Here is a 19,303-nt window from a genome sequence, read left to right on the forward strand (position 1 = left end):
ATGTTATCTAAGCTAATACTTATAAGTGTTGGGTGTGTTTCAGAGAAGGAAATGCTAGTGAGGAGGTTTTCTGTCTGGGGTGATTTAAATAATCTTGTATCAGTTGTGGTATGTACCATTTCTATTTTAGAAGTCGATCCAAATAGTTTAGACTATCACAGCAAAAACACTTTTGCATTTGAGGTTCAGCTGCTCTGAGGTAGCTTCTGACAGTTTTTGTGGATAGGAGGTTCCAGTAATCTACAGAACCCAGTAGCCTTCCTGAGCAGGAGACAAAATAATCTCTTAATATAAGGAAACTCTATTGTTTCATTTTGCAAAACGAGCATGAGTCAACATAAGGATATTGCTGAGAAAGAAACTAGTGTATTGAGATATGTAAACAGAACTATTGTATGTAAGAGGTGTGTTGTAACCCTTCCATTTTACTCAGCATTGTAGTGTTGTCTCCAGTTGCAGGAAAATCTAATTTTAGAGAAATCATTGCAGAGCAACAAGAGCAAGGAGTGTCTATAATCTGTGACTTTGCCCGACAGAGCACGTGGCTTAGTCTGGCGAAGCTGCTGTGAAAAGGAGGCAATGTGCTTTTCCCCATGTCTAAGATGGACAGGATGGCACATTTGTATCTTGAGTTTTGATAGAGGAGATTGAGGTTATACTTTAGGGTAAACTTTCTGGTGTAGTCACTATGGTGTCTGAGGCTATCTTGCCTACATTTGTTGTAGGAGGACTTGGAGTACTGGTTAGACACGCATAAGTGAGCCTGGAGCAAGGGCGTTTGCTGAAGATCCCTCCTTGCTCAAAGGAAATAGTAATTCTTAAAATTATATTAAAATAATTTTTGGAAATCAGACTCCCACTGTGAAGTCATGTGGAGTTTGCTTAAACCTTTTCTGGAACAGCCGTTTCCCTCTTTGACGTTTATCATACGATGGCGAATAAGCCAGGCTTTTGTTCCCAAGCACACTCTGAATGCTAGAGAAACATAAAAAACCCCAGCCACTTGGTGAGCTAACTGGGAAGCCTTGGAGATGTCTGGGTTGGAACAACAGTCCACAGGGACTGGGAGCTGTGGGCCAGAAAGGTCACCAGCTGTGCTCCACAAGTCACCCTTACAGTGTAGTGCTGAGAGATCGCCCTATGTGCCCAAGTTGAGTACCTGTTATCAAACTAACCCCAGGGAAAATACGTTTTAAAACAGCTGTGACATTTTCAATGGGAGGATTTGGCCAGGGAAACATCCTGTTCCAGTGATACCCCCTAAAAGATTAGCGGTGTTTTCTTTTGCTCTACGCTGTTACAGAGGAGCCGTTAAGGAGAACATATTGGAGCATCATTTGTGAGATCGGGGTTAAAAGCCACTGCTAAGGGCACCAGAGAGGGCTGATTCCTACTCAGCCTAGTTCCTAACCAATGTGATAAACTGAGTTATATCTCACAAGTGGCTCTTTATGCTGCGCAGAAACTCTTTCCCTTGGCAAAAGTGTCGGAGCGAAGGTAATAGTCTTGGAGAAGGAAGTGTGTTTTGGTTCAAGGGACACTTTCACCATATTTATTCTTTTCAAGTGCTGCCTTGATAGTTGTATTTTGATAAACTACACCCTCCACAGCGCATGGAGTAAGCAGTTACTGTAAGGCCTGAGTATGAACAGCATGTGAGGGACGGGTGTGTGGACATGGCCGCTGGCATATGGCCAGACAAAGCAATCTGTAGCTTTTATTAGAAGGAGGTGAGTCCCTCTGCCTTTGCTCTCCCACTTCCCTGAGTTCCCATGCACACAGTTGTGTGACGGGTCCAACTTCTAGCCCCGAGCGAGCAAGCAAGGGTGGGTCCAAATGGGAAACACACCTTTCTAATCACTGGACCTCTCACTGATTTCCTGTTGAGTAATGTAAATCCTGAACAATGGAAGACAAACTCCAGCAGGAAACTAGGGGCAATGAATTATCAGTTTCCAAATAAATGTGTGAGAGAAGGAAATGATCATCCCACAGTCTTAAGGGAGGGGGTGGCTGGGCATGGATGAATCCTGTGCTTTTTTTTCCCCAAGGGATGTGAGCCCTCTTCCTATACGTTGCATTACGTTTGAGAGCTTCTGCCTTGGGGTCGCTGCTGATCGAACAGTGATGACTTTTTTTTTCTTGCTTCCACTCTGTATCCCTGTTTTTCAGTGTGATGTGCTCTTGCGCTTCCTGTTGGTATTAAGAAAATCATGGGGGGAAGAATCTCCCATCCTGCTTTGCCACTGGCCGTGGTGGCCTTGGGCTGGTGCTCTTCAGGTCTGCCTCAGTTTCCTCTTTGGAATGATACTGATCTCCCCCATAGTATCCATATAATTTAGGACTTATTCCCCCAAACTAGGAACATCTCTCAGATTGAACCATTCACAGACGTATCTTTATGATAGCAGAAATACTGGTTGGCCAGGGAACTCCTTGCCCTTGACACAGGGTGGCTTCAGTAGGGTGCAGCAGTGTCAGGCTGGCTGTGCCGTGATGAGGGGAATGTTTCCTGTTTGAATGTCCCTGCTGAATTTTTATGACTGAGTGTGAGAGTGGCATCTGCTTGCCCATGGTTTTATCTTTTAGCAGTAATTTTAGAAGCAGGAATCTCTGTGGCTCAGTGGATGAAGAATATATTTTATTTTTTTTTAACTTGGGAATTACGTATCTGGGTCACACAGACGACCTTGAGACACATTACAGAGGTAGCACAGTCTTGAAAGCTTAGGATTTGTGGATTCAGTATATATGTGTTGCTTTGGGGCTGTGTAATTTTGAATTCCTGCCTCAGTTCAGTCCTGGCCATAGTAACCTACATACCTGCCACTCTTTCCCCCCCTAGTTCCTTTCATGCCTCTGCAGAGGTCTGTAGGGGAATCCTGCTGCCTTGGACTTTGGGTCTCAGGACCTTCTTTGCAACCAGAGCCACACATCTGTTACTCTGTGGGATCTTGCTGTCCTCATAGGCCCCTTCTGGGGCTTTTTCCCTAGAATATGGTTTCCTGTGCTGCCTGCCAGCTTCCTAGCTCCAGAAGGCAGTTGAGCATTAAGTTTTAGAGATTTAAAGTCTTTGCACCTTCAGGAGCTAAGGAGCTTATGAAACTTTGTCCACACAGACAGAGATTAATGTATTTCTTTTCCTTCTCATTTGGAGCTGCAGCTTTTAGATGTAAAGGCGAGAGGTGCCTTGTACTGTGACTTTGAGAAAAAATGTTCAGATATTTACAGTATTGTCTTCCCCCCTCACCTCCGTCCTGCCCAGGACCATGAAATGCCACCCCTGTGCTGTCTTCTCAGAGCTCATGTGCACCCGCACTATAAATTGGAACAGGGATGTGACCTGGTTTAAAAACCAAAGTGAGCACAACCCACAACTTTCCTTTTTTTTCCTGGCCAGGTTACTTTGAAGCTGGATCGCTTCCCCAAACCACAGCTTTTAGGAACAGTAGCCAGAGAATCAGATAGAAACGTGCTTTCAAGAAAACCCATCAAGTTTGCAGAAAAGGTCCTTAGCTCCAGCCTATGTAGAGGAGACCTGCTGATAAATGGTTCTCTTTTTGGCCTCAGCAGTTTATAAATGAATCATGAGGACAGATGCCTATGAGAAGACAGGTTAAAAAGGATTTCTGTGTGTATTTAAAATGAGAATACCCCAGGATGCTGATCTGTCTCTATGACAACTGTCTGTGAGCTGAGCGGTGGCTTTTGTTGTGCCGGTGATTCTGCCTTTGCCAGTGCACTTATACCTGGGTGCTCAAAATGTTGGCGTTGACCATAGTTCATTGTGAGAACAACGTAAAGTGCATTTGCGTTAGAACCGTTAATAGGATTGAATTGTTTGCAACAATAGCTTCTCTCCTTGTTTTCTGCACAACAGACATTCAGCTTTGCAGGTGTGTGCAAAAAGGGAAGGAAAAAAGGATAAAAATGGCAAAGATGAGAATGTTATGCCAATTTAAGGGTTGAATTGCTAGTGAAAGAGTCTCGCTTCTGCTTGCTCCCAGCCTGTGTGCTGTGGCACTGTCTCATTGTCTGAGCAAGGATTGTTTTTCCCTGTGGGTCTCTGATGTTTTGAATAACTTAAAGATAGCAAAAATAGTAATGTTGTAGCTCTGTACCACGCTGGAAACCTTACCTACGGTCCTGTCCAGTGGCTGCTGGGGACAAGGAAGTAAGTGATCTTTGAGAATAGCTTGCTTTGATTAAGGTTGGTGGGACTCCTGAAGTATTAGAGTATTTCTGCTGCAGGAAACATAGGGAAAAAAGCACAAAGACCCCAAACATCAGAATGTGTGCACAACACCAGCTCCAAAACACCGAGGTATATGGCACACTGGATATGTTAACCAGCTCTGTATAGTTTTTGAAGCTCCTAGAACTGACTCTGCCTACTTGATGCAAACAGCTATGAGAAGTTGACTCAAGCCATTCACACACGGAAAACGAGGAGGAAGAAGGACACTGTACGTGCAGGATGTGACACTGTGTTGGGAAATTTCGTATTTAGTTGTGGCTAATGGGATACGACAGAAACACGTATTTTTAGACAGTTGCTCCTGCTAATGCCATCTAATTGGAAATCTCAAGAGCCACAGAATAATTACTATCACCATTAAAATTTTCCAATATGAATGACTGCTGGAAATAATTATGGGAAATTGTTTTGTCATATTTCCTGCCTCTTATCTGTATAGTAAGCAGTCTTTTATATAGTAAGGTCTTTTCTTCTTGCTACGTGGAAGTAATAAATATTTCTACCCGGTTAAATAGTCATTGTGCACAAAATACAATATATTAGTATACGAATGGAAAGTACTTTGGGTTGGAAGAACTGTTTAGATGGGACAGCAAAGGGCTATAATAATGTATAGACCTCAGTTAACTGAATGTGCCTATGTTTTCCCTAATAGCATGATCTGAATTTATGTCTTAAAATGCTGTTGGGGCAGGAAGGCCATCCTGGCTTGAGTACTCCATGGTGTGGTGCTTAGGTTTTCTAGCCACTGCTGCTGTACATGCTACCCTTGCACACTCTCAGTGCGTGCACCTTTCTGGGGAGGAGTAAATGGCTTTGCCCCAACCCCTGACTCTTGGCTGCATTTCTCCAGGGAGCATTGCTTTGTTGGGTTTTTGGCCAGTCTTAAAGAGAAAGTCCTGGTGCTCATCACCTGGGATGTGACACTGGTACCAGATGCATCTCAGATTTGCTTCCCTCGGGGTAGGTTGAGGTGTGTACTTGCTTTGGCCCAAGAGAAAATCCAAAAGGCCCATTTATAAAATCCTGAAAACTGCCATGATACCTCCCTAAAGAGGCTGTTACAGCAACGGTGCGTGAACGTGACAGCAGAGGCAGGGTGGGCTGTATGTATGGTGCAGTAAGATAAATGGAAATGCAGACTGACAAGGAGCTTTCACTATTCACTTCCTATCACAATTCCACCATTGTCTGCTCCTTCTCTTTGATGTCTGGTTAAAGAGACATCACTGATACCCAGAATGGGGACAGCAGGTGCTATACGATCATTATGGACAGTTGCTTATACTGTGTGATACATGAGGCAGCTGGGGGGATGTTGGATGTGTTTGGAGATTAATTTCCTTTGGGGATTTTACGTCTTTTGCATAGCCCCGGTTAATATGTCAAAATCAGCATCTAAGGCCTCAGCTTTCTACCGGGGGATACCGCACTTCTCTGCAGGAGTAATTGAAATGTATTTGCAAAGGTGTGTTAGCGAAGTAGGAATCATTTTCGAAATGTCTTTCCTACAGTACCACAGGGGAACGTGGTACTTTGCAGGCAAATATGAGATGTCATCGCTGTCATTGGGAGCGGCTAATGGCTCAGGTTGGGCAGTTCATGCACACACCAAGGATGCATGCAGGAAGGAGGCGTTGCAGGATTGTGTTCTGGAGTGAGCCTGTGTTGGCTGAGCATCTTCCTGCTTGCATGGAGACATTTGCATTGCCAGTAGGTTTTAAAATATTTTGATTAAATTAGGATTTTGAGTGGAAAGCCCTCTGAATCTCATCTTTTGCCCTGGGATTTTAATGAAGTCCTCCCAGGGGTGTGAGTAGGATTGATGTCGTCGCACATGTCCTGCCGTTCCTCGATCGTTCTTTTAGAGCTGAGCAGCTGTGTCCCAGCAGGAGCAGGTGGTGAAGTGGTCGAGCTGGCTCTGGCAGGAGGGGGGGAGTTGGACGCTAGAGCACAGGGCTGGGATGTAGAGTGTCGTGCTGGGAGCCACCGCAGCCAGATGTCTGGGCAAACACAGCCAGGAAGGAGCTCCCCACACAGTGGTGCTCTGGCATTAATTTACCATCAGTAATGCAAGAGTGGGTTATGACTTTATTCTTCCTGGAGTAAGTATTCCAGCCACTAGCTCAGATATTCAAGTTCTCCAGTCATGTATGAGTGTTTTTCTCCTGAACAAACACAGCTTAACCCTTGAGTTTTATTAAATCTACCGTAGACCTGCAAGCTCAGAAACGTCTCAAAAGAAAAAGAGGTCTTATGCTTTAATTTTGAGACGCTGTTTGACGCAGCAACAGCTTCTTTCATCTGCCAGCCTCAGAGCAGGTATCAGAGGGGAGGCCAGCTCCATCCTTCCAGGCGATGGGAACAGCATGAAGAGGTGAAGCAGTTGCCTGAGCTCACATGGTGAGACAGTGGCAGAGCTGGCAGGACAGCCTTTTTCTAATTCCCAGGCCAAATCCAGTGCCTTAGACCAATGCTGACCATTTTCTTCCTCTCACATTCATTATTGACAGCTGTTGAATAAGAATTGGTGCTGTTTTGTTTCTGCTGTTTATTGCTGGCCCAGTTAAGGTCAGGTTTTTTTATCACAGTTCCCCAGCTACTTCTCATGGTGCAGAGCAGAGAAACAAGCCACATCAGCATGAAGGGCTGAACTGTGGCCAGCACGTGTCTGCAATGAAGAAGCAGTCAGCATGTTTCACAAGTAGTCTCTCTTCCCAGTCCTTTCAGTTCCCAGGCTTTGCCTACATGTGCCAGGACTGAGCCTGTGCACTGCTGTCTCATGGAAGTCTCTCTTGCTTGCACAGGACAGAGTTGCAGTGAACAGTACTTCGTCATACCTTCCAAATTGCTTGGTTTTTTCTATCGATTTGATCCAGTGGGTGATCAGCTGTTGTAGAAGGGGGCTGAGCTGGCAGTCATCACATGCTGACCTACAAGTAGGGTCGAAGGTGTTTGCAGGTACTCCAGATTCACACATGAAGTAGACATCTCTTGGTTTCCTGGACTAGCTGGACACAGATGGGTCTTGCCCATGCTTGTGTGATAGGCAGCCAGGGGTCACTTGCTTGTAGGGACCTCAGACAGTACTGAATAGCATCTCTAGGGGAAAGAGAGGGCATCTGTAGCAGGTGATGGCTTAGTATGATGGAATGTGTCCCAAACATGAAGCCGATAGCTAAGGTGAACAGAGAATTCAGTGCTTGATCCAGCTCAGCGAGCGACTTACTGGTATTTTTGAGGTTAGTAGGGAGCGAAGTAGTGGCTTCTGCTGGTTATATTGAAAGAGGTTCAGGATGGAGAAACTGGTTCTCAATGAAGCAGAAACAAACTGGTTCTTCAGTGTTTCTGATCACAAGACAGATAAAACACAGGAAAACGTGTTTGTGTAGAGGTGCATGTGGGGTGAGTGCTGGGAGGAAATTCTTATTTTGTGTTTTCTACTGAGGAAACAATCCTTGCTTCGAGAGTCTTGCCCTCTAGTTGATGGTGTTTTTCTTCCCCGGCGATGAACAGACGTCATCAGAAAGTCTCTTGTTGTTTCAGATTCCGTTTATCACGTATTTGAAGAGAGTCTTGACAAGGTTTTTTTTCAGGTATTAATTATAGCTGACTGCATGGCTAATCCATCATTTTCTTTAGATGGAGTCACTGGGTGTTGAGTGATGTAACTTCAAATGTGATCAGTCTGCCATAGGTGAAGATGTAGCAGCTCTTTGTCAGAGCCAGTTCTGTTTCACCTAACAGTCAATGGAAGAAAGGCTAATTGTATAATGACAAAAGACAACGTTTGGAAGGAGATGAAAGATTCAGACATTGCAGTTCTGTGATTTCTTATTTCAATTCCAAAGTGAAAGGGGAAAAAAATTCTTGCTTTCCATAACCACAACTCATTTTATCAGGTGACTCTGGGCATGATCACTCCTTCTGAGTCCTGAGATGTTTTATCTTTTCTCATCCATACCATACGGGTGCTGAAGCACAAAGAAGCTCAGAAAGCACCTGTGGTTTCAACAGCCCTCTGAAATGAGGCTACAAGAGTCTTAGCCAAGATCCCAGCAACTGAGCTGAGGATGTTGCTGATCTTACCCCATCTGAGGAAGCCAGTGCCTGGTGAAGTCCGCTTTTGGGTTTATCTTTAAACATTCCAAGTCCAAGCCCACATCTCCTGAAATTATATGCCCTGCTAAAGTTTGCAGTGATTCATTTGGAGTACATTTTGTTGAGCAACCTCTTGGTTTTGTTTTGAAAGCAAGTGGCTTTGAATCTGTCTTTAGTAGTCTAGATTGTTTATCTTGCCCTTCTCTACATCTTCATATGGTAATAAGGAAGTTGTTCAAGCATACAAGCATAATTCAGAGTGTAGGTTTCCCCTGTATACGTAATTGCGTAAAATGAGAGCGTGAAGCATGACATCTCAGATAAGGCTGTTGGTCCACGTTGCGCTTGTTTCTGAGATTTGTCCATACTTGAGATTTGCGAAAGGCCTTCTCCCTGAGTGTGTTCCTTCTTTGTGCAGCGCTCTGTTCAGTTGTGGGAGACTCTGTGATTCCCTGTTGCTTCCTGCTTCCATCTTAAGGCACAGATACCCATCTCTCCCCAAAGATACGTATCCACAAGTGGTTGTGTTGTCAACGCCTTAAAACCTGGCAGGACTGTGAAACTGTGCCTCCTGAAAGGAATGAATTCTCGGTTTGGATCTAGGCTGGTAGCAGATGTTTTGCATTTGTGCTAATTAGTTACCAGCCAAGCTGGTGACAGTCCATTGCCCATCATTTTGTGATGGGCTACCATTAAATTAATGGTCACTTCAAAACTAAGCAAGAGTCAGTGAGAAAGTAGCCTCAAGAGTTTGTTGGGTTAGAGTGGTTTGAGAGACTTCAGACATCTGGAAGAAACCAGCCATGCAAAATCACTGTGAAGGGGTTTTTGTGGGTAATTCCTTTAAGTGGACTTGAAAAACTTGTTTCTGTCACATAAATACAAACTAACCAAGCAGTCACTATTGTTTGTTTTTTTTAAAAAACCGGTCTAGCCTGAATACAACAAAATCTAATTTGTGCCTTCCTTGACAATTGAGGTAGACTGGCCGCGTCATGGGTTTGATCCCTCTGATCCTGCTGACCTTGGGGGACTGCAGAGCTGTAGCTTATTGGGTGTCGCATGGCAATGCTGAGATCAGCCCTCCGACTGAGAAATTCTCAGTCCCATGAATCAACAGGAGGTTTTGCATTAGCTTTAAGGCTGCAGTTTCACCTCAATTTCAAGGTCTCTGTTTTAATCTCAAGACTCTCCCTGTTTTTCTGAGAAGAAACCCCATTGATCCATCTAGCATTTTACTTCTGATTAACATGTTAGAGTAGAACTTGACCCAAAATACTTGGAAATAAAATGCTTAAATAGCTAAAATGGGATTTAAAAAACCCACAATTTATTAAATGATTTCTCTGTCAGTGATGTGTTTAGCAGGTATAGAAGACAGAATGAACTAAAACAGGCTTTGGCATTTCGGAAAGTGAGTCATTTTTTCTGTTGCATCATGTATAAACTTTTTCCTTCTCATGTATGTATGGTTGAAATTACTTTGAGGTTTTGAATTTTCACTTCAGCTCTCTGCTTTTTATTATTTTGAAACATTACTGAGAGTGATGGTTGATAGTCTTTAATACTGTGCTCACATTGCCTTGCTCTTTAGTTTTGGGGTTTTTTTTGATAAGCTGGGGCAACATATAGGTGGTTGAATGAGCAGGGGTTATTGGTTTCTCGTGTTTAGGTAGGAGTAAGAGGTAGGTGTGTTGATGGATCCATAGTGTGGTCCCAAGGGGTGCTGCTGTCAAATAGCCTTTATGCAGGGGACTGACCTTGAAATCCTTGTGTGGTGTGGTCATCTCTTTTCAAATTCTCAAGCATTTGTACAGGTTCCTTGAAATCACTTTAAGACCATGAACATGGTGCTGTTACAACCAACTGAGGTAGCAGACAGGTGTGTCTTCTCTTAAAAGAGTGCAAAACAGTATTGAACCCTCTGAGGTTCTCCGTGCTGGAGGAATGCTATTGCTCAGTGTCCCACAAGTTTTAAGATAAAGTCTAGAGCAGACAATGAATACTGAGAGAGGCCAGATAGAAATACGGTATCTGAACGGAGTTTCCATAGGTCAGGCCCAGCATAGAAGCCAGTTGGTCTCTACATGCCAGGACCAACAAGATGCTTCTTGGGATGAAGAAATCCAGCAGATGGAGGTGTGTTAAACCAGCCCTCGTGTGCCCACTTTGTAGTGAGAAACAGCTACTCCTCAGGGTGAACTTGATGACCTTCCTTCTTTCCAGTTCACAGCTACTGTCTGCAGCTGAGCAATGCAGGAAAGACGGCTTGTCCTAACCCCCAAGCAGTTGGGCAGAGTAACATCATTTGGGCTTCGTCCCTTCAGGAAAATTGTTGAAAGGCAGGCAGCTTCTACAACTGACTTCTTTGGGCTGTTGGGTTTCTTGCACAGCTTTGACTTGGTATGCTGCCAGGCCTGGTTCATCCTTGCTCTTGCTGTTTGGTCTGTAGCTTGCTTCGAACCCAGCATTGAGGATCAGTGTTTTTTGCTACAAGTAGCCTTTGTAATAGTGGTAGCATAGCAATGGGTACAAAGTACAACTCAGAAGAGGAAGACTTGCTGTAAAGAGCTTGAACAGCCAAGATGTTTAAGCTGGGTGCCACCACAGGCATTTCTCCCAACCCTCATTAATTTTCATTTTGAAACAGTTATGCTTGGAGAAGGTTTTTTTTTGTTTGTCTAAAATAAAAAAATCTTAGCCCCCTTCTTGGAGCTGCCCCAAATGTTTTTAGAACTAGCATGTAGCTGCCTGGTCTACCTTGTCTCATTAGAAACTGTCTTGATCTTCAGTTGTGGCAGATCCCATGAGAGTCTATGAGATCCATTAGAAGGGTCCAAGGTGACTGTTTGGTATGAGAGGGTAGGCATTCACAGCTTGCTGAATGTCAGCTGTTACAGTGCAGTGCCTGGGATGTGTTGTGTCAAGGCTTGAGCTGCAGTTATGGCATCCTGGAAACGTAAAGCTGGAAGGAGGTGATCCTTTCCTTTTCCTGGCAATAGCAGGAGCTCAGCTGGTAGTGGTCCTGTGCTGTGTTTGTTGTTGCTTTGTCAATGAGCCTTTGTAGCTGCTGGGACCTGTGTAGCCAGAGCGAGTTCCTCCTGGGGTTGTCTCCATGACTTTCACCCACCCAGCCGTGCAATGTGTGGAAGAAGTTTGCTGTTGGGCCTGTCCCTCACATGTCCCTCATTAGTCATTGCCTGGAATGTGAAATACTAAAGGCCTGCAGAAACCTTGTGAAGAGCTCGGCTGAGCGTGCCAAGGTCCTCTGGGGTAGAGTTCAGCAGTCTGAAGGGCTCACCTGATTACAGCAAGGTAGTCATGCAAAGTGACTCACACGAGATTATCTTTAATGTCATCGAGTGTTTCTTCTCGTTACAGTTGACAAGACAACCTGCTAGCTGCTGTTGTAGCGGGGTTTTACTTGACGTGGCTGCAGTGTTGCGTGGTGCAGAGAAATGCTGGGGTGTGAGATGCCCTCTAGTGCAGTCCAGGCAGTGTAGCTCAGCGCTCCCACGGCTGGTGGCTTCACCGCTGTGCCAGGGGTGAGCGGCACAGCTAGGTGATAACCAGAGTGGGCAAAGCCTAGCAGGGACCTTTGCTCTTCAGCTTTAAGTGAGGATTTCAGCCTAAGGTTGGGTTTATGGAAAGCAGTGTGAGGTTTAGGGAAGAAAAAAAAAAAATAGTCCTTTCGAAAAGCAATTTGTTTCTGCTTTCTGTGAGCGAGGCTTCCAAACAGAGTCAGTCAGTTCTGCAGTACGATCAACAGGATTGGAAAAAAAAAAAACCACAAGTGAAGTAACACAGTGGCTGTGGTAAACATGAACTGAGGCCTTGGAAGTAGCTAATGGCATACCACAAAAGAGTCTCCTTTCACCCACCACGGGCCGTGCCAGCAGCAAGCACTGCCAGCACTGGCGTCTAGCAGAGGAAAGCATCATTTGGCTCCCTTTTGGATTTCATTACTCTTCCTGCACTCCCTCCTGCTCGCAGCAAAAGCCTTTCCAGTTGTAAAGAACTGAATTAACTCCCTTCATGTCAGTGATGGATGAGGCACTTTCTCCCCCTTCAAAGAGGCAAGCCATGCCGGTGAATGTGGGCCAGCGGAGTTGAAAAGTCCAAGCGGAACAGGAGAGCCCGTGGGGTGACCCAGCTGTCAGGCTGGACACCCTGGGGACGCCGGTGCCCTGCGAGCGGGGAACAAAAGCTGCTCTCAGCGCGCTTGCCCGGCCTTGAGGCTCTTTTTTTTTTTTTTTGTCCTGCTTTCAATGGACTTGGGCACATCCCTTAACACACAGCAGCCGTTTGTGCGGGGTTCACGGAGCCTCAAAGGCTTTCAGGGGTTGCTTCTCCACCCTGCACAAAGGAGGGTTAGCACGCCGGTACTTGGGAGATCTCCTTTCAGGCGTCCATGGCTAATCATATTAAAGGTGACCTCATGGGCAGCGCTTTCCATTGTTGCCATATGTTTTGTCCAGTGCTTGAGTGATGTTGTGCATTGGAATGTATTCATGCGTCGCCTAATTTAATCACCAGGCTTAATCCCCTCTCCTGTTCTACACTCTTAGAATTTACTGGCTCCTTTCTAGCCTCCCATGCATTGTCTGGGTCTCCTTCACAAGCTAATACCGATGCCTGGAGATATTTTTATATATTTATTTACTTTCAGAGTGTATTTAAAAAAATAATCTCAACAACAAACCCAGCAACCTCTCCAAAGGGTGAGTGAGTGCAATGGATGCTCTAGGAGGCTGTTCTTTCATCCCTGTGGTTGTCTTCTTCCAGCTTTTCCATAGAGAAGTTAAGGATTAGGCTCATAGGTTTAAAAAAACAAAACAAAATACTACAAGTGGAAAAATGACTGAGAAAGTGGTGTTTCTCCTTTTGATATTGTTGGAATAAATAACTAATTTTAAGAACTTCACTGTCTCTGTAAAATATGGTGTTGGTTTCTGCCTTTAAAACTTACTGCTTTGGCATGGACAGTTCCAATTCCAGGACTGACCAGTCAAAATTAACCCAACAAAGCCCCAAGTCCATCAAGCTGGGAAAGTGGAAAGTCTGATTTATGCAAAACTGCTGCAAAAATCAGAGCGCTCTGCAAGAGCTGCCATGCTCCACAGAAGCCAGGCATTTCTAAGGAGTGGTGCTTTACAGACTGGCTTTTAAGGATGATTTCTAAAGATTTTTCTAAGACTTCCCTGCCCCAGCTGGCTCTGCCATGCACAGGGGTATGTTAAAAATTGGAATTAGAGATTCAGTTGTGTTGTGAGTTGCTTCAGGAGTGGACGGGTCAGTCCCAGCAATGGAAGGCAACGATCAGATTTTAGGATGATACATGATCAGGTTGCTAGTATGCTGAACTCCCAGGGGCAGGAAGCCTTTTAATTTCCTTACACTTGCTGAGGCAGATCATTAAATAAATACCTTATGCTTTGGTTCAGCTCTTAGATTCTCCTTCTCCGCATACGGCATGCTGGTACCCACAACTCTAAACAGTGGACTACATCCCGGATGTCTTTGAAACCTTAAACATAGCTTGTACCAATTTAACTGAATTACAGCTTCGCATTTCCCTCTGTGTGTGTCCGTGCATGCATGCATACACAAGTTTCTTGCGGCCAAGTTCTCACACGTGAGCTTGCTGATCTTCTCTGACTGTGTGTTATGGTTTGGGTTTGATAGGAGGAAGGAGGAATGATGTAAAAGATTGCAGATTTGTGACTGGTTTTAAAAATAGTTTTAAAATACTATGTATCTTCATTTTGAAGAAATGCAATACTGCTTGGAAACCACAACTACCGAACATAAACCATGTCGAGCCCCTTACATATGTTAAATAACAGTGCGGAATAGGGGGTTATAAACAGCCTGCTGCGCTTAATGCTGGAAGAAGATCACTGATCCTACCCTCCGTGCTCCAACCTGGGGATTGACAGCAGCATTGCAGGCTCTGACATCAACTTGGCCCTACAAAAATACTTTGTATTTTACACTGCACCTTTTCAGAATGAACCTTGCCAGGGCCCTTTCTAAAGCATCTACATGCAGAAATCACTTCCCTGCTGAAGCAGAGCCGTGTCGGAGCCAGAGGAAGACAGCTGGCCATGGGTTAGCTGGAGGGCAGGGTGCCCGTCACGCTGCCAGCGGGCTCTGGGCTCACTGGGACAAGTTGCCTGGCCCTCATCCATTCCTGTTTCCTTCTTTCCCTGTGACAGAGGAGCTGTGAGGTCCCTAGGAAAGCGTGAGTGGGAGCAGGTCTCTGCCAGAGGAATTCAACTGAGCCACAGCCAGCCCCTTCCCGGGGGAGCCCGGCAGTTGTGCTAACAGCAGCAGCAGCTCTTGCTGTCCATGGGAACAGGCAGGGATGTCCTTTGGATCTCCTGCTCATGCACTGAGCAACCGTGCTTAGACGTGCCACGAGATTTGGTTAAGTAAGGGGGAGGAGGTCGTGGCATGCAGCCCACCTCTGCCCGGGGAGGAGGGAGTGGGCACTGCCATGGCAGGATGCTGGGTGGCACTTTAAGGCACACAGTGTGCGGAGAAGATGCTCCGCGGAAGGCAGTGGGCTGAGCGTGTATGGCAAGGAGACGCCTTCCCATCCTGTGCTCCTAACAGTGTCAGAGGGAGAAGGTTTGGCCAAGGACACAGCACAGCTGCCTGCTGCCTGCAGTCCTGGCAGGCTGTAACAAGCTGCGAAAGAGTCCAGATCATCCCCAGAGAACGAGCAAAGCTCGAGGTAGCAGCGCTAGGGCTGGACTTTGGGACTGCCAGGTATTTCACAGCAGCACCCCAAAGGATGGAGAAGAATGGTGTGGCCGTCAAACTGAGATCAGCGTGGTGTGATCAGGGTATTCTGGCATCTTCATAGTCCCAGCTCCAGTTTAATGGCTTGCAGATCTAACTAAACCTAGAAATACTGTTGTGATCTCTCTTGTTACCTGGAAGAGCTCTTATCATGTCGACACAGGGGCTGTTCATATTTTAATGGGTTTATCTCTTGTATGGAGGGTATTACAAGCTTTCATCTGTCTTCCAGTGTAACTCTACGGAAATCCCTCCAGGCATGAGCAGTACCTGGATGCTGAATTAATCAGTGCTCCTGGGTTCTCACAGCTCCATTAGTGGCTTAGCAGGGGAAGCAGTTAGCATTAACAAACTTAAGAAAATAGGATTTGCTTTGTTTGATCTGCCCTTGGCTCCATGTATCCTCCCAACAGCAATGACAAAGACTGAGCACATTACAGGAAGACACAAAATTGTCATAAGGAAGACACAAAATACGCTGATTTGTAAAATCATTTGTAAAATGTGTATCAGCATCCTCCAAGGCTCATGGGGGTGGAAGGAAAGTTGTGCTATAGTCTGGTGCAGTAAAAGACACTGAACCATTTTTCCTCCTGCCACGTGCACAGACACATTTGCACCCACAGGTCTTACCTTGCCTTTCCCTGTGACTTTGAAGACAGCGTGGTGTCCCGGCCTCCTTCAGGTAACCACTGCCTTGTGCTCTGTTGCTGGCATGAGGCTGGGGCAGCTCTTGGAAACCATCCAGTGCTTTGTGAAGGGCTGTTTGTCCCCTTGCTTTTCATCAAATAAACGTTTACCATTGCTGGTGTTTTTGTTCTGTTTTCCATTAAAGAAACAGCCTGCAAGCCGTGAGCTGTGTTTCCCTTGTGGCGCTGTGTTCCTTAGCAGACCTGGACATCCATCAGTGCCTGGATCTGCCCTCTCTTTGGGAGCCACTGATTTCTGCAACGCTGTTCTCTACTGACCATGCGCTCTCCCAAAACAGCAGGGCCAAGCACAAAGCTAAACTTCAGGCTGCTTAAACCTGGGGTCAGTAAGTTGAGACCTGTTTTCAGACATGACTGTCAAGTGTCAGCAGTTGGGGATAATGACCTGTTACCTGTAATACCCTCTAATAGCAACATACCAAGCAGTGAGTTTAGAGAAAATTTCCACTTGGTTGTGTCACTTTTCATCTAAAGCAAACGTGGAACACAGCAGTTGCTTTTCTTAAGCCTTTCAGGCTCTCACATAGAATTTTGGTACAGAAACGCCTTAGGGATCCCTTTCTGATCAGGCTTTGCTTTTGTTTATCAGATCAAGATGGCATATACATGGACTTCCATACTGCTCAACCTGTGAAAAAGCTGCTATCGGTCCCGCAGGCCCCCTCCGGTCCTGGGTATGACCGAGCGGCAGGCTGCAGGCACCGTGGCAGCACAGAAGGGCCTGTCTGTTCGGCTGCTGACACTTGTCAGCTTAGGGGAGATTTTACGTCAGTCGTATGCTTAATGTTTCTCTCCTTGTTAATAGTGAGAAATATTTCCTTTTTTTTCATGGTTACTTTAACTCGGTTGGTCTATTTGCTCCAGGATTTTCAGAGCGGAGTGCGTATTTGCTGCTCTGCCAGGCCCTGTTGTACAGTGAGCTTTCTGACGAGCCGGGGATTACGAGGCCCAGGGTCTCTCTCAGTCCTGGGCGTCAGTGGCGGGTGCTGCTGGTGTCGTGCTCCCCTTCTCTGGGCTCCGCACCAGCTGCTGGTGCCCGGGGGCTTTGGCGGTGCAGTGGCAGTGGCTGCATTTCCCATCTCTTCTCATGCAGCAGACCCTGCCTGTTCCTGTTCACACCAGTTACAGGTCCATGTGCTGCTCCTCGGCCTCCGGCTGTTGGCCTCCAGTCTCTCCTGGGGAATTTTAACTCTCTGATAAGGTGCATGATGTCCAAGTGCTGCCCTCCAGCCATCAACTTCTTCGTGGACAGGGAAGCTTCACTTGCTGGCAACTCTAGTTGCTTTGGGTCCTGCCTCCCCAGGAGTCTCTGGGGTTGTTTCAAATTCCTGATTGCAATCTAGCCTAGAATCTTGATGTTCCTCCTCTCCCAAATCCCTGCTTTCCCAAGTGAATTTCCATATCTCCCAGGTGAAGAAGAGGCCATTGCGACTGGGCGGGACCTGACTGTTCCCACGCATCCCATAAAGCCTATAGTCATCGTCAGTCTTCAAAATGCAAGAATTTTCTGCAGCCCAAAACCTCTCATCTCTATTGAGGCTGGTAAAGCCCAGCTCGTGGAGGCTTTGTTGCTGCACAAGATGAAATCAGTGAAATTGTCTTTTGTCAGAGCACCAGCGAGGTTGCGAGAAGTGCAAGAGCTGGGAGTGCTTTAAAGAGAGGCTGGGAGACAGGCTCTGAGTAACAGAAAACAGCCAAGCAGTGAAATTTGGCATGTATCTTGTTAGTGTCACAGTTTTTTATGTGGCATTTCCTAGGGATGTTTTGCTTTTATTTTAAAATTGATGTATGTGTAGAAAATACTTTTAACTTCATTGACAGTTCCTTAGTGGTCTAGAGCGTGCGGTGTGGTGTCACAATTTGTTAGCTTCTGAAGAAGGTATTTTTAATCCACCAACGTAAACCCTTTGCAATTGTATAATCTGTATTTTAATCCTGTGGTTTCCTAATCATGCATCTAGAGAATGAGCTCATCCAGTTTGTAAATTATAAAGTGAACGGAAGTATTCGGCTCTTCTTTCTGAATAAATGTGGATCTGTTTCTTTGTGGATTGTGTTCGAAGCCTCCGATGCAGGAAAATGTGGATGCTTAAAAATAAACTCATTTGCAGTTTATATTTTTGCCAAGTGGTGAAAGTTGCCTCCTGCCCTGTCTTTCCAGAAAGGCTCTTCAGCTTTGACTTGCAGCTGTGAAATAAAAGCCAAGGGTGTGATGCCAGCTTGCCATTTTGATGACAGCATCTGCCTGTCTTTGCAAAGGACCCAGCCGCACTTCTTTCTGGTTTTGCGGCACAGCCCAACCACCTGCAGCAGAGGTTTTGGGGGCAGCCCCTTATATGTGCTAGGGAACATGTGTTGGTGACTTCGTTCCCGTGATGGGAAAACCCCAGGGTCCTTGCTGCATCCCAGAAGAGGTGTTTGGAGAGCAAGACCTGCGGCAGGCTGTGGGGTAATTTAGTAGTAGCTTACTGTGGCTTTGGGTCCCCGGCTGGGAACCTCAGGCCTGGGAGATTAGTTTAAGAACGGGGAAAAGCTACCTGCTGTCTTCCTGCGTCAGGGGTTCGCTGGCTTTGCATGTATTTTATGCAGTTGTATAATGCAGGCAGCAGCAGAGGAGAGGAATAACATTTGAGTAAACTGTGGGATTGTAAAATAGAAATGAGCAGAGGGATTCAGGCCGGAGTAGTACCCCAAATGAGTTTCAGCTTCTTTTCCTGGGCTGGATTTGGTTTCAGGTTGACATTGTCCTTCAGCCACATGCATGGATCTTGTAGCCTGTTAACAGAGGTAGTTTGCTGGCTAATGTCCTGAGAGGGAAGAGGCATTAGGGAGATGTGCGGCTTGGGTGGTGCAGAATGAGTAAAACTCAAGGGGATGTGTTGTGTTGTTGCAAATAAGAGAGAATCCTTCTGCACAGGAGACCTCAAAACTGGAAAGTACAGCAGGAATGGAGAGGAGGCCTCACCCCAGAAATAAGTCACCCTTTGCTCTGCTGCCCACAACACTCAGTTGTTCTTCTGTCCTGTGAAAGGGGGCAAGGCTGACAAGGAGTTTCTGTCAAAGACAGCGCTGTCATCTCACACCCAGGAGCTCCAGGACGTGTGGGTTGGCTGGTTGTGGAGCATGCTGGGCACCCAGCATGTTCCTTGCTGATTCCTTCCTGTGTCTGCTCTGCATTTCAGTGTAGGGGTTGAGATGTCTCAGGAGTGGTGACAGTGGGGCAGGAAGAGGGCAGAAGAGCAGCTGCCAGTGACATCCCCTTCCAAGCGCCCTTTCCCTGAGGAGCAGGCTTAGGGGACAGCTGATTCTCTGCTTTTGTCTGTCTCCTGCAGATCGGCCGTGCTGAGGACACAGGGCAGCAGGGATGGCTTCAGGAGCCTCCTAGAGAATTTAAACCTTCACCTGGAAAATGTGCATTTAGGGATGG

At 46.0% G+C, this 19,303-nt stretch overlaps 1 protein-coding gene across 2 annotated transcripts in view; it reads left to right on the plus strand.

The window, feature by feature from the left end:
• DIS3L2 (DIS3 like 3'-5' exoribonuclease 2) overlaps positions 1-19,303 on the plus strand; it is a 195,592-nt gene that overhangs the window by 129,175 nt on the left and 47,114 nt on the right. The window lies entirely within an intron of this gene.

This window comes from Leptosomus discolor, chromosome 7, assembly GCF_034619465.1.
Source record: "Leptosomus discolor isolate bLepDis1 chromosome 7, bLepDis1.hap2, whole genome shotgun sequence".
Taxonomy (NCBI): Eukaryota; Metazoa; Chordata; class Aves; order Leptosomiformes; family Leptosomidae; genus Leptosomus; species Leptosomus discolor.